The following is a 13,202-nucleotide window of genomic DNA, read 5'->3' as shown; positions in this document are numbered from 1 at the left end:
AAACAGGATCATGGTCCAGGCTGGCCAGGGTGTAAAGGGATACCTGTCTCAAAAATAACCAAAGCATGGGCTGGCGGAGTGGCTCAAGTGCCTGCCTAACAAGTGTGAAGCCCTGATTTCAAACCCTAGTGTCACCAAAAACAAATAGCCAAAGCAAAAAGGACTGACAATGTGGCCATGTGGTAGAGCACCTGCCTAGCAAGCATGAGGCCCTGACTTCAAAAAAAAGGTTGAGCAGGCAACCTGGTGTGGTGGCATGCACCTGTGGTCTCAGCCACTTGGGAGGCTTGAACCAAGAAGTTCAAGTCCAGCTTGGGCAACATAGACCCCCATCTCAAAAAAAAAGTTAGGAATTAAAGAGGTTTATTCACCTATCCTAGAATAACTCCCCACTCACAGCTAGAATTCCCTTCCGCCATCTCCCTGCCCAGTCTCCTTCCCGGTAACATGGCTCACCACCTTTCCAGGTTAGCTGAGCGCTTTTGGCCAGTAGTGCTGGACAGCAAACCCAGGGCTTTTATATGCTCGGCAAGTGCTCTACCACTGAGATACACCCCTAGCCTAGACCAGACTTTTAAATCCCTTTCACCCTGGCTGCCACCACTCTTATCCCATGTTCTGTGGACAGAAGTGGTCTGAACAGGGACAAGAGAAACCACCTCTTAGCAAGGTCCTCAGGTGGGGAAGAGCCTGCACGAGAGTGACACAGGGGACAGAAAGGATGTGTCTAGCTGCATTGTAGGGCCTGGGCAGTAGAACTTGACTTTGCCTGTCTGCTCCAGCCCCACTTGCATCAATCATCTGTACACTGGGCACTGTGCAAGTCATTATGGCTGCCCTAATGGGCACAATCACTGTCTTCTTATTGCTTACAGCCTGGTGGAGATGACCTGAATCAGAGAGTCACCAGGTGTGAGCCACCAACACCTGGCTGGCAAAATATTTTAAGCTGCCTGGGCATGGAACAGAGGCACCTATGTGGGGAGTGGCAGAGTCAGACTTCCTAAAAGAGTGACATTCCCTCACAATACTCCCACAGGCCTCTTGGCAGTACTGGGAAGGCCCTAGTGATGGTGAGGACAGATGAGGGTGTGTCTCAACTCCGAGGGTCCTAAAGCCCTCCTCTCTGAAGCATCCCTCTTCCCTTCCCCCAGGCCTAAGCTGCTTCTTAGAGAAGAGACCCTTCTGAAGGTTCTGGACCTCAGAGACCTGGCTCTAGTGACTAAAGGGTTTTTAAGCAGCTCTCCCTAATGTAGGGAGCCCTGTCCCACATGGTACATCTCAGACCTCCACCAACCTAGCTGCTAACAGAGGCCTGAGGCCCCAAACCGCCACCAAGTTCAAACACCTCCCCGTGGCTCCTGGCCACACCCCTGATCATTTCTACTTGGTCCTATTGGTCACAGCCCTGTAAGCTTGGGAGTGATTATCCTGCCTTGCCCAGGTCATGAGGCTCAGTGTGCAGGTCAGCAAAGAGGCAGAACTGGAGGTAGGAACAGGACCAGGGCTCAAGGTCAGTGGTTAGGGCCAAAAAAGGGGTGGAGTGCCTAAGCTGTGGGTTGCCCCTATACAATTCACCTTTATAGTATGGAGGCCTCCTCAGGCCTTCTCCAAAGGATACTCCAAGTGTTTGCTGTCCTGCAGTGGATCTTCATCCTGGCTCTTGGTGAGTTCCCAAAGCCTGGAGACCTAGGCAAACCTAGTACTGGTGCCCTCCTTCCCCATTACCTGGAAAAAAGCTGTGTAGGGATCTCCAGGTCCTGAAGGAGTCTGGGGAAGGTGGCCAACAGGGATGGGTGGGCTTAACCTGAGTTCTGAATGGCCTTCCGTATCCTCCAGCCCAGGTGTGTCTGGTGTCCTTGCTTCTTGCTTTCTTGTGTCGGGTGTGAATCCTAGCGGTCCTCTACCTGGGCTGGATCTATCAAGACAGAGACATACCCAGGACAGGAGGCCGTCACTCTGACAGTGTCTGCAACTTGGCAGCCTGGAGACATTACTGTGACTACTTCCCCATCTCGGTGAGGGCTCCAAAATATGTCTCTGGGGCCGGGTGGAGGCTTTTGGATAGGTACTTGGAAACTTATGCTCCCCCACCCCCGACCAAAGCCCAATCTCACTTGTGGATGGTGTGCACATTTCTGTTCCCTAGCTTGGTTAAAACCAAGGAGTTGGATCTCTCCCAGAACTGTCTCTTTGGGTTTCACCCTCATGGGATTTTTAGCAACTTCTGTACAGAGGCCACAGGTTTCTCCCGCCTCTTCCCAGGCCTCCTCTGGACACACCTGCTCATGCTGCCCTGTTGGTTCCAAATGCCTCTCTTCAGAGACTACATCATGACTAGTGGTGAGAAAGGAGAAGTTCAGCCTCAAACTCTCCAGTCCAGTCCTGGCTATCACCTCCCACCTCTCTCCCATCAGGAAATCCTGGGTCCACCTCTACCTTCCTGATGTCTTTACCCATTCTTCTCTGAAAGACGAGGCATCTGGTTCCCCATCCCCTCCATTCCCCAGGTTTGTTTTCCTCTGACAAGGCCAGTGTTTACTATCTGTTGTCCTGTCCTGGGAGAGGCCAGGTGGTGGTCCTGGCCGTGGGAGGGTCCTTGGAGGCACTGGAGGCAAAGCCTGGAACACAGAGCTTGAGGATCCATGATCAGAAGGGACTTGGTTAAGTGGGCTCTGGAACACAGGTGAGAGCGGTGGGATGGCCAGGGTGAGGACATCCACCTGGACATCTGCTTGCTGGACAGGACCACGGTACACCTTCTGCCAGGAGTCAGCCTCGAACCTGCTCCCCCTGGTGCCTCTCCTCTTTTGGGGAAAATGTGCTCTTCTAGCAGTTCCCAAACCCACCCAGCCTATGGGTGCATTGGGTGCAAGAAGCACTGTAACTGCTGCTGTCTGTGTCCTTGATGCTGCCCCATGGTTGCCTGGGCCTCTTGCTGCCTTTCCTCACACCCATCTACAACATTGGTGAGCCCCAACTTTCCCCCATCCACTTGCTCCCAGCCCCAGTGCCTGTTCCCGGATCTGTGCCTCCTGCACCCTCCCTTTTCTGCAATGGTTAGGGCCCGATGTCCCAGCACTGGGCCATTCATCTGTCACGTCATCCTCATCCCCCAAGCCAGACTTTGGCAACCGCCCCCAGCCTCAGACTCTGTCTGACTGACCCCTGCCAGGGGCCAGCCCCCTCGCCTTGTGTTCCTCCCACAGTGGGCACCCCGATTCCCATGCAACAAAGTCCACTGCCCAACTGGGAGCAGGTGCACACTCTGTGTGAGCTATATGTGGAGCTGCTCACACAGCTGTTCGAGGACCACAAGGCAGTCTATGGTGCCTTGTCCTCACCTAGGCTGGAAGCAACTTCCTGGCCTCACCCTGGCCTCAGTGACTGCAGATCGGGGGAATGACCGACGGCATTTGAGTGTTTGTGCATGGTGAGGGAGGTCAGAGTGAGCCACAGGGCATGGGGGCCACAAGCCACACTGCTCCTGGTAGCCTTTGACACTCCCAGAGACCGGCAAACAGATTATATGCCCATGTGTCAGGGTCGTCCTGCTCCCCATGCTAGAGATCAAAGTCTCGGGCTTCTGACCCAACTGGGTCAGAAGTGGGAAGTGGTCACACCGGTGTCTGTGACCCAGCAGGCAGGCGCCTGCAGTGGTCAGCTGCTTCTTGTCCTCTCCCTACCCCAATTCCTCAGGCATCTGGGTGCGGCCCCTCTTCTGCAGACCCTCTTCCCCCACTCCCAGCCCTGCCCAGCGACCTGCCCAGGCCCACCGACCAAAGAAGTTCAAAGATCAGTTCAAGAAGGATCCTGGGCCCAAAGTCCAAGGATGATCTCCTGGGAGGTGAACTGTTAATCACCAGAGTATACCCAAACCTTCATCATCATCTGTCCTTTGGGTCCTGGATCTGTGCTGGGGGGGAGAGCTACTAGGATTGACATCTCCATAACCCCTCCCACCTCAGGCCCATGCAAACCCTGTAGAAGCAGTGTCTAGAGGTAGAGAGTGCTACCAATATGTGCTGACTTTCTTCTTCATGGGCCAGAGGACCAAGAGAGGCAGGGGGGCCAGGGGCCAGGGGAGAAGAGACTGGAAGGAGAATAGGTGGCCTGCTGGTCTCCATGCCTGAGCCCAAAGGAACCAGGAGAGGGCCAGAGGAGATTGCCGTGATTGGATATTGTGCTATTGGGATATTCAGAAGGGAGAGGCTGGACCAAAGGACTATGTTGCAGAAGTCAAGGCATTTTCCATTCTCAACTCCACCCAGGCCCTTTCTTCACCCTTCTTACCTTCTTTCCCTTCTTTTCATCACTCTGCTCCTTCTCTGTTCTCTGTTGGTGAAGCTCTACTTGAACTGGGACATGCCCAACCAAGATAAGCTCTGAACAGTGGCTCCAGGTAGTGAAAGATGGGAACAGGGTGCTTCCAGCGACTCGGCTCCCCCATCTCTCTGCCTGAAGGTGGAAAGTACTCTAAATGGATGAGGAAGTAGACAATTTGAAAACACCAAAGAGATTATTTTCCTAGCAAGGAGATGGGTCGCCCTCCAGAAAGACAGCCTTCTCTCTCTCCCCTGCCATCCATACCTGGAGCTTCCTCCTGATGCCTAAGCTCAGGCAGCATGGCTGGGGGCAGAGTGGAATATAAGAATGGATCTGCTATGCCCATGATCCCACGTAGGACCTGAGGTCTGTTGAAGTGGCGGGTAATTCATTCCAGCTAGTGTCTTGCCTGCAATGCCTCCCTCCTGTCATCCTGCCTAAGCTGATATAAACAGTAGAGCTTTCCCTAGCCGGAACTATGTGCTGGGTGCCTACCCATATGAGATCATGGACACTGGCGTCTTCTGTAGTTTCTTCACCAACAACCATAACTTCTCCCAGCTTTTTCCTGGATTTTGGCCCTGTGTATCTGGACTGGCTGGTGTCTTCTGCCTTCCAGTCCATGTAGAATACATTGTGTAGAGCTGGGCATGGTGGTGCGTGCCTGTAATTCCAGCACTCAGGAGGCAGAGGCAGGAACATCTGGAGTTCAAGGCCAGCCTGGATTATATAGGGAGACCCTTTCTCAGGCTGGGGGCATAGTTCAATAGAGCACTTTCCTAACAAGCACAAGGCCATAGGTTGAAACCCCAAAACTAAAAAAAAAAAAAAAAAGTTCCCTATGAGACCTTGCCTCAAGAACAAAACAAGCTGGATGCAGTGACAAGCCCATAACTCTACTCAGGAGGTTGAGATCAAGAAGATCGAGGTTCAAAGCTAGCCCGGGGAAAAAGTTCACAAACCCCATCTCAACCAATGACAGGGACCAGTGGTGCATGCCTGTCATCCCAGGTACTCTGTGAAACGCAAATGAGGATGGGAGTCCAGTCTGGCCAGGGATAAAGGGGGAACACTGTCTCAAAAATAACCAACACAGCAGGGAGCCTGTGGCTTAGGCCTGTAATCCTAGCTACTTAGGAAGCAGAGATGTGGGGACTGCAGTTCGAGGTCAGCCCAGGCAAATAATTCTTTGAGACCCTATCTCAAAAATACAAACAAAAGAGCTAGGGGCATGGCTCAAGTGGTAGAGCATCTGCCTAGCAAGTATGAGGCCCTGAGTTCAAATTCTACTCCTGCAAAAACAAAACAAAACAGAGATTATGTGTTTAAAGGTAGGCCTCAAGCTGAAGGCAAAGAGGCACTGCCAGGCCAGGGTCACAACAGGACCCCCACTCAGGACAGAGACCTGGCCTGAACATTGGCCAGGCTTACTGAGGGAACAAGTATAAAGAGTGTAACTGTTGAGTGTGCTGCATTGGATGGGAGGAGGTAGGGACCTTGAAAGGAACAGGACACAGGGCTCACCCTTCTTGTATCAAAGGCCCGGATGAAGGGCTAGGGAGCCATGGAGGTGGGGAGGAAGTTGTCCATAGGAGTGTGTCCAGTGAGTAGACTCCATCCTGCCACAGCCCCAGTTGAGCAGGCAGTAGTCATCCTGATAAGGGTTCCCTGGAATCCCTGTATGCAGTCCCAGGGGAGTACTACGTCACACTCCAAAAACAAAGGCTTTGTGTTTCTTGGCACAGATGAGTGGGTGTACACATCCTAATGGCTGGAGCCATGCAGCATACCTGGAGCCTTTGGTTTTCTGTAGGACCACGTGTTTTCTCAGTTTTTGGAACCCAGATCTCAACAGATGGTTCTCATGTCCCATGCCTGGAGGCTCCTGTGGCCCTTGAGTTCCTAACTCTGTGTCCAGCACTGTGCCTGCTTCCCCAGGCTCTCTTTTACCCAGAGTGAGGCTGGATCCTAGTACAAATGGCTCAGAAACCCTGATCCACTGAGCGTCAGTGACTCACACCTGTAATCTTAGCTACTTGGGAGACAGATCAGGAGGATTATGGTTTGAAGCCAGTTGGTGGTGTAGGGGGCACAAGACTCCACCTCAACCAATGATAGCTGGGCATGGTGGCTTGTGCCAGTCATCCCAAGCTATACAGAAAGCTGAGATCTCTGTGGATGTTCCTCCAAGCCCCTGCCCTTCCTTCTCTCCTGTGAGCAGTGGGGGTGCCTCTCTCTGTGGTGGTAGGGGGTGGGGATAGGTGAGAAGTGGGACTGGTGAGTAGAAGGGGCTTTAGTCCCCATCAGGCCTGTCTAAAATCCTAGCCAGAGATCTGCGTAACTTTATCAGGAAGGACTGGCCTGAGGCAGGAGAATGATACAAGAAACCAAATGGTGAGAATCTACTTGGGAAGCTGAATTCAGGAGGATCACAGTTCAAGGCCAGCCTGGGGAAATAGTTCCAGAGACCCTCATCTTCAAAATAACCAGAGAAAAATGGACTGGAGGTATGACTCAAGCAGTAGAGCGCCTGCTTTGTAAGCCCAGTCCCATCAAATAAAAAGAAAGGAGGAGGAGGAGGAGAAAAGAAGGAGAAGTCAGATGGTCCAGCCAATAAAGAGGATTTTCCAGTTGAAAAATCAGGGTTGATGCTGAAGACAGATGTGTCATAGGGGGGACTACTCCCAGGACCTGTAAAGACAGTTGGGCAAATTTATCAGGAAAGTAGCCAATTCTGATCTGACTGAGGGAGGGATAAAGTGGAGAGGAAGTCCTGCTCCATGTGGAAACATAGGGATGGAGAGAGAGGCCATTGCAGGTAGCAGAGAGATTCTGGGAGGTGAAGACCAGGCCGTCTCTGGTAGAGACTGGAGTCCACATATGGGTGTTGGAATGGCATCTAGCAAGTAGAATAAGGGTCTTAGAAAGACTATCCCAGGGACAAAGGGGATTGGGAATGTAAGAGGTGTCTAAACTGCTTTTGCTGAAAAGCACTGACTCTTGGAATCAAGGAAAGACAGTAATAATCTTTATGACAAGGGACTGATACCCCAAGGAACATGGAGATTTGCAGGACAGACCACCCCTCCAAATGAAGACAGTCATTACCTATAATGATAAGGTTGCACCCTGGACCCTGGGAGCAGGAGTAATCATCTCATGGGAATCAAATAGCTCCCCTCAGGTAATGACAGGGATAACTTCTCAGGAACCCTTCTCTGGGAACACTCAGAAAACGAGAACTGAGGTAATGGTTACCCCTGTGACTGGGACTTTTAACTATGCATGCCTTTCACCTCCTGCCCCTAATTCTTTGTCTATTCGAAGTTAAAGCTGTGTCTGTGCCCAGAAGATGGCTGAGGATGGGCTTAGTCTGCCTCCTCCCGCAGTGTGTCCCGAGCCGTGTAATAAGCCTCCTTTCTCTGCCTTCACCATGTCTCTTTATTTGGCAAATAGGAGCGAGTGGCCAAACCTGGCTTGTGGAAGCCCAGGAGTTTGAGCCTGGAGTGCAAAACTCTGGTTTCTGGGACAACACTCTTAATCACATGTGTGACTGTCATTGGAATCCTCCTGGTCCCCTTCAGCAAGGTGAGAGCTACGTCCCTGTTCATCACTCCAGTTTGGCATCCTTCCTGTCCACTGTGACAGGGTTGCCCATGGCAATTGCCTTACCATCAACCTTCTTCAGTATGTGTGGGAGGGAGCTGCAGGTTGCAGAGGGTCTTTTGCATCTTCCTCACCTTCCTGCACCTCCCCATGCATACTCTGCTTCTGGGATCTTATCCAAACCTGGCCATCAGTGAAGGTCATGTAGTCCCTTTTCCCCTTCTATTCTCTGGTTTTCTAGCCCTCTCTTATCAGATTCTGTCTTGGGTGCAACTTGGTCTCACAGCCTGGAGCCCCTTATGGAGAAGAGTGGAGAATCCAAGAACCAGATCCGAGTCACATACCTCCCACCTATCCCGACCCCAGATCATAACATCAGTGCCAAGGGACAGGCTACCAGATGGAGATGCCAGCCGAAACTCTCAGAAAGGCTTGTTGAAGAGAACAAGAACAAAAGATGCATCTCTGGCCGTTTCTCCACAGCTGCTGTCATCAGGATTACAACTTTGGAGCTAAATCCTCCGAAGACAAGTGTCAACTTGACCACTGAGGTATGCTAGGCTGATGAGGCCACAGATCAGACATTGATCAATGCTGAAGAAGGCCCTGTCAGGATTCAAGGCTAAGTTGGATGCCAGGGGCTCATGCCTGTAATCTTAGCTACTCAGGTGGCAGAGATCAAGAGACTGTGTTTCAAAGCCAGCCCAGGGAAATAGTTCACAAGACCCTATTTCAAACAAACTCATCATAGAAAAAGGTCTGGTGGAGTAGCTCAAGGTATAGGCCCTGAGTTCAAACCTCAGTACCGCAAAAAAAGAGAAAAAGATTCAAGACTATCCCTGGTGGGCTCAAGACCAGGTCTCAGGGCAGGAGGCCTATCTTCACCCCTTCCAACCTCCAGGGACTGGCTGGTTACCTAGAAATATACCCCTTGCCTGCCTGGTGCTGTGACAATGGCCATTTATTGGGGAAAGAAATAGAACAGTGAAGTGGAAGACACAGATGTCAACAGGGGATAATGAACTAATAAAGAGAAAAGGTTTTGGAGGTTCCAGGCCATGACTTCCTGGCCCCTTTGCTTTGGGCCAGGAATGAGGCAGCACATCATGGCAGGAACATGTAGCAGAGAAAAACTGCTCAGCTCATGGCCAGAAAGCTGAAGAGAGAAAGATGCTGGGCACGGTGGCACATGCCTGTGATCTCACCTACTCAGGAGGCAGAGGCAGGAGGACTGTGATCCAAAGTCAGTCCCAGGAAAAGCAAGAGACCCTATGGTAGAATGTTTGCTTAGCAAGTGTGAGGTTCTGAGTTCAAACGACATACACCAAAAAAGAAAGAAAAGAAATAAAGAGAAAGAGGAAAGGAAGCTGGGTGTGGTAGTACATGCTTGTGGTCCCAGCCACTTGGGAGGTGGAGGTAGGAGGATCACAGTTCGAGGCCAGCAAAAAGTTAGCTTGAGTCTCTATCTGAAACTAAACTTAAAACAAAAGGACTGGGGACATGGTTCAAGTAGTAGAACCTAGGCAAGCCCTAGACCCTAGGGAACATGGGGAGGAGGAGGCTAGAGTTCCACAATCCCTTTAAAAGACACACCCCAATGGTTTGAGGACCACCCACTAGGCTGTTCCTCTACCTAGCTGCATGAATTTGGGGTTACACTCACTCAGAAGTGGTATGTGTTGGATGGTGACAGACATTCTCCATGGGTTTTTCTCTCGGGGGAAGGGTAAATGCCAAGTGCACAGAGAGAAGGTGGGATGTTATGGACTCTAGAGTGCCCCAGAGGGTATGAGTTTCCATTTTATTTCTATGGTAGCAGGAAGGAAGGCCAGAAAAGAAGCAAGCAGGTCTGTGTTCTGATAATGTAGAAGGGGGGAGGGGATGGCATAGCAGGGAAATAAAACTTAAAAGAATCTAAACGTGAAGAAGGTCACTTAGCACTGAGAAAAAGCTAGCCAGTGAAACCATATGTAATCATATATGGGATAGGTGTTGCTTCTTGCTTCTGTAACCTGCTTACAAGAATATAGAAGGCAAGACCCCTTTGTTCTTGGGGCTCAGCCTTTAGACATGAGTCCACTGAGTTGCTGCTGGCATGCTAATAAGCATTACTTCCTGAAAAAGCCTCGGTGTCTCATTTTCCTGTTCTTGAGTATCCCGTAACATTTCTGGGACACAGAGACAGTGTTTTCACTAATTTGTCACTGGGACTCAGCATCCCTGTCTTGTTGGGAGAGCATCCCACCAGTCACCAGTAGACCTGTTGATCTGATGGAGGAACTCACCTCTCCTGGCATTTGGGAGAGCAAGTCTCGGTTACACAAAGGATCCTGGAGAAGCCTCAGGAACCAATTGGGAGCCCTGCCTGTCAGACTGGTAAGAACCCGGGTTCAAATAATCGGCCTGCCTTTGGGAGTCAGAAGGAGAGTCTGATCACCCCCCAGAGACCCCCCGAGTAATCCAGTCTGGGGTGAAACTGGGTCTCTCAGGTTTAGGGAGCAGGGGAAAATGTGTGAGACATCTCTGGGACTTAGGGAGTTTGAGCACCTACCAGGTTTTCTCACCAGCAAGACAGACCAGCATGGGGAACAACATAAGTAAAAAGAAAGCACTTTGGGTAAAATGCAAGAAACCTCCAGTACTGGGGGGTTGAGCTTTCCCCAGGGAAATAGCCACAACCAAGATTAAGGGATAGGTACCAAAAATTCAGTTCCAAAGAGGGAGACTCACAAGAGAACACATGCATCACCCACCATTCCACCAGATAGCCCTCTGGTTATGGTTTTAAAACTTTTTTTTTTTTTTTTTGTGAGTGCACTCTAATTGTGTGTGTGTGTGTGTGTGTGTGTGTGTGTGTGTGTGTGTGTGTAAGCAGTCTTTTCTATCAAAGTGTGTGTCACCATTTTAATTACCTGCATTGTTCATAGTTTCAGATTCTTCTTCCAAATTCTTGCTATGCCCCTTTGCCCACAAAAATTGCCCTCCATGCTATGTATCTTAACACCTCCCCTGAGTTAGTATAGAATTTCAGCCAGTCAAGAAGATTGTGAACTTATGATCTGGCCCAATCCAGGTCGAGGCAGGGTCAGCAGCATCAGGAATATAAGGAGGAACAGACTGTCCTGCCCCACCCCTTTGTGTGTGCTGTGCTCATGTGCCCACACACCCTTCTGCAGAAGTAAATTTTGGGGCTGGAGGTGTGGCTCAAGTGGTAGAGTGCCTGCCTAGCAAGCATGAGATCCTGAGTTCACGCCCCCATACTGCCAAAAAAAGGCAAAAAAAGTAAATTTTGCCTTGCCAAGACAATTCTCCATTTCTGTGTCTTCAATTGTGACTCCAGTGGTCTTCAGGGGTCTTATTTCTAATATGTCAATTTGTCTACTGCATTAGGCAAAATTTAATTTGCTCCTGGAATTTCAACTCATGTATGCTTAAGTTGACGTTTTTTTCTAGCATGCTTAATTTATAAAACTTGTGTGTGTGCGTGTGTATGTATGTGTAAGCATCTTCAAAATGGTTCTTAAACTGCTGTTATAAGGTTAATGTGATATTTGAGGTGACAAAAAAACACCAGGATGTTTATGTCAAAGCTCTCTTATAAACCGCTTAAGCTTTTTACATATGAATATGTAAACATCTTGAGGATTTTTTCTTTTCTTTTTTTTTTTTTTTTTTTTTTGCTGTACTAAGGTCCTAAACCTTGAACCACTTCACCAGTCCTTTTTTGTGATTTTTTTTTTCCAAGATAGGGTCTCACAGACTATTTGCCTGAGCTGGCTTCAAACCGTGATCCTTCTGATCTCTGTCTCCTGAGTAGCTAAGATTACAGGCGTGAGCCACCAGCGCCCAGCTGAGGATGGTTCTTATTAGAGTCAATGTAAAAAAAAAATTGTTACTTTTATTCTGTTCTAATGCTACTTTTAAGAAAACCAGTTTTCAAAATTATTTCAATCAGGCCTCACTAGGATGCAAGCATTCAGGGGTTAACACTCTGGCTTAGACCAGAGGGAAAAGAAAAGTGGGGGAGGGGACATAGCCTCCAGCAGGAATCTTAAAATTTGGGTAGTTAGCCTGTTTCATTCTGTTGTAAATAAAATCTGGAATTTAACAAATGGGCTTTCTATAAATTGTTTTTATAAAAGAAAATTTTAAGGTTGCTTTCTTTCTGTTTTTTTCATGCAAATATAAGGCTCTAAGTTAAAAGGTTTTATGAGTTATTTTCGAGTAACAAAAAATATATAAAAGGTATTAAGGATATGGTTTTTAAAAATAAAAGGTTTAAAAAATACTTTGAAATAGAAAAAAAATGACCAATGGGAAGGATCTTCGGTCTACAGCTGTACCACCCCGAATGTGCCCAATCTCATCTGGTTTTGTAGCTAAGCAGGGTTGGGCCTGGTTAGGCCTTGGGTGGGAAAAAGATCTTCAGAGGAGACTGCTCAAACAGTTTGGAGACAATCGGGAATGCCATCAAAGTTCAAATGGAGTCACTTGTGCCAGACCGCTCAAAAATAACCAAGGGGGAGAGGATTGAGGAAATGGTTCTTATACATGTGTGGCTATCTGCCATTAAAGCCCTTCCAGACACACTCATATTTTTTAGACAGGGTCTTCTACTTAAACAGAGACAAAGTGACTGTTAATTTACTGGCTCCAAACATGTCCTTTAGTAATTAAAGATGGTGTTTTAAACTCTTTAAGCAATGCTTTTTCTTGGACATATATATATACTGATAATATATTGTTGCCATAATAATTCTACTCTGTCAAAAACAAAACAAAACAAAAAACCAGGAGATACTATCTGGTTTATGAAATGCCCAACCATTAAAATCCCATTGGAGGGGCCCTTTCATGTTGTCTTGTCTATCCTTACTACAGTTGAAGTAAGAAAATTGCTCCCTGGATCCACCACAGCCAAGTAAAGACAGCCTCTCCCGAGCAGGAGTGCATCCCTGCATCCCTGACTCAGCCTCACCATCCAAGATCACCCTTCAGAACACCTGTACTCTTCCTCAACAGGACCCCGCTTCCCAGGAGACAACAGGGGACCACAAACAACAGGAGGACAGCCCCACTCTAGTCACTTTGAATGCTGACTAGTCTACACACGGAGGAATCTCGAACATGGGACTCACCCCTTCTCTCCTCTACACACTTGGACTCCTACCTCTTGGGTTGGCCCTTGTAAGGTTTCCCCATGTAGTAAATGTTATAAGAGCGCCATTGTTGGGACCTCTGCACAGCCATGCTTTGTATCATGTACCCAT

General features: G+C 49.0%; 1 long non-coding RNA gene across 1 annotated transcript; it reads left to right on the top strand.

Annotated features, from left to right (window-relative positions):
* The first annotated feature begins 2,136 nt into the window (after positions 1 to 2,136).
* LOC141424000 (uncharacterized) lies at positions 2,137 to 10,657 on the top strand. Its single transcript, XR_012448785.1, has 3 exons — positions 2,137 to 2,510; positions 7,783 to 7,914; positions 8,219 to 10,657. It is a non-coding gene; the product is annotated as an uncharacterized lncRNA (long non-coding RNA).
* The last annotated feature ends 2,545 nt before the right edge of the window (positions 10,658 to 13,202 follow it).

The sequence above is a fragment of the Castor canadensis genome, chromosome 6, assembly GCF_047511655.1.
Source record: "Castor canadensis chromosome 6, mCasCan1.hap1v2, whole genome shotgun sequence".
In the NCBI taxonomy this organism is placed as follows: domain Eukaryota; kingdom Metazoa; phylum Chordata; class Mammalia; order Rodentia; family Castoridae; genus Castor; species Castor canadensis.
This window is presented reverse-complemented; position numbering and strand designations above follow the sequence as displayed.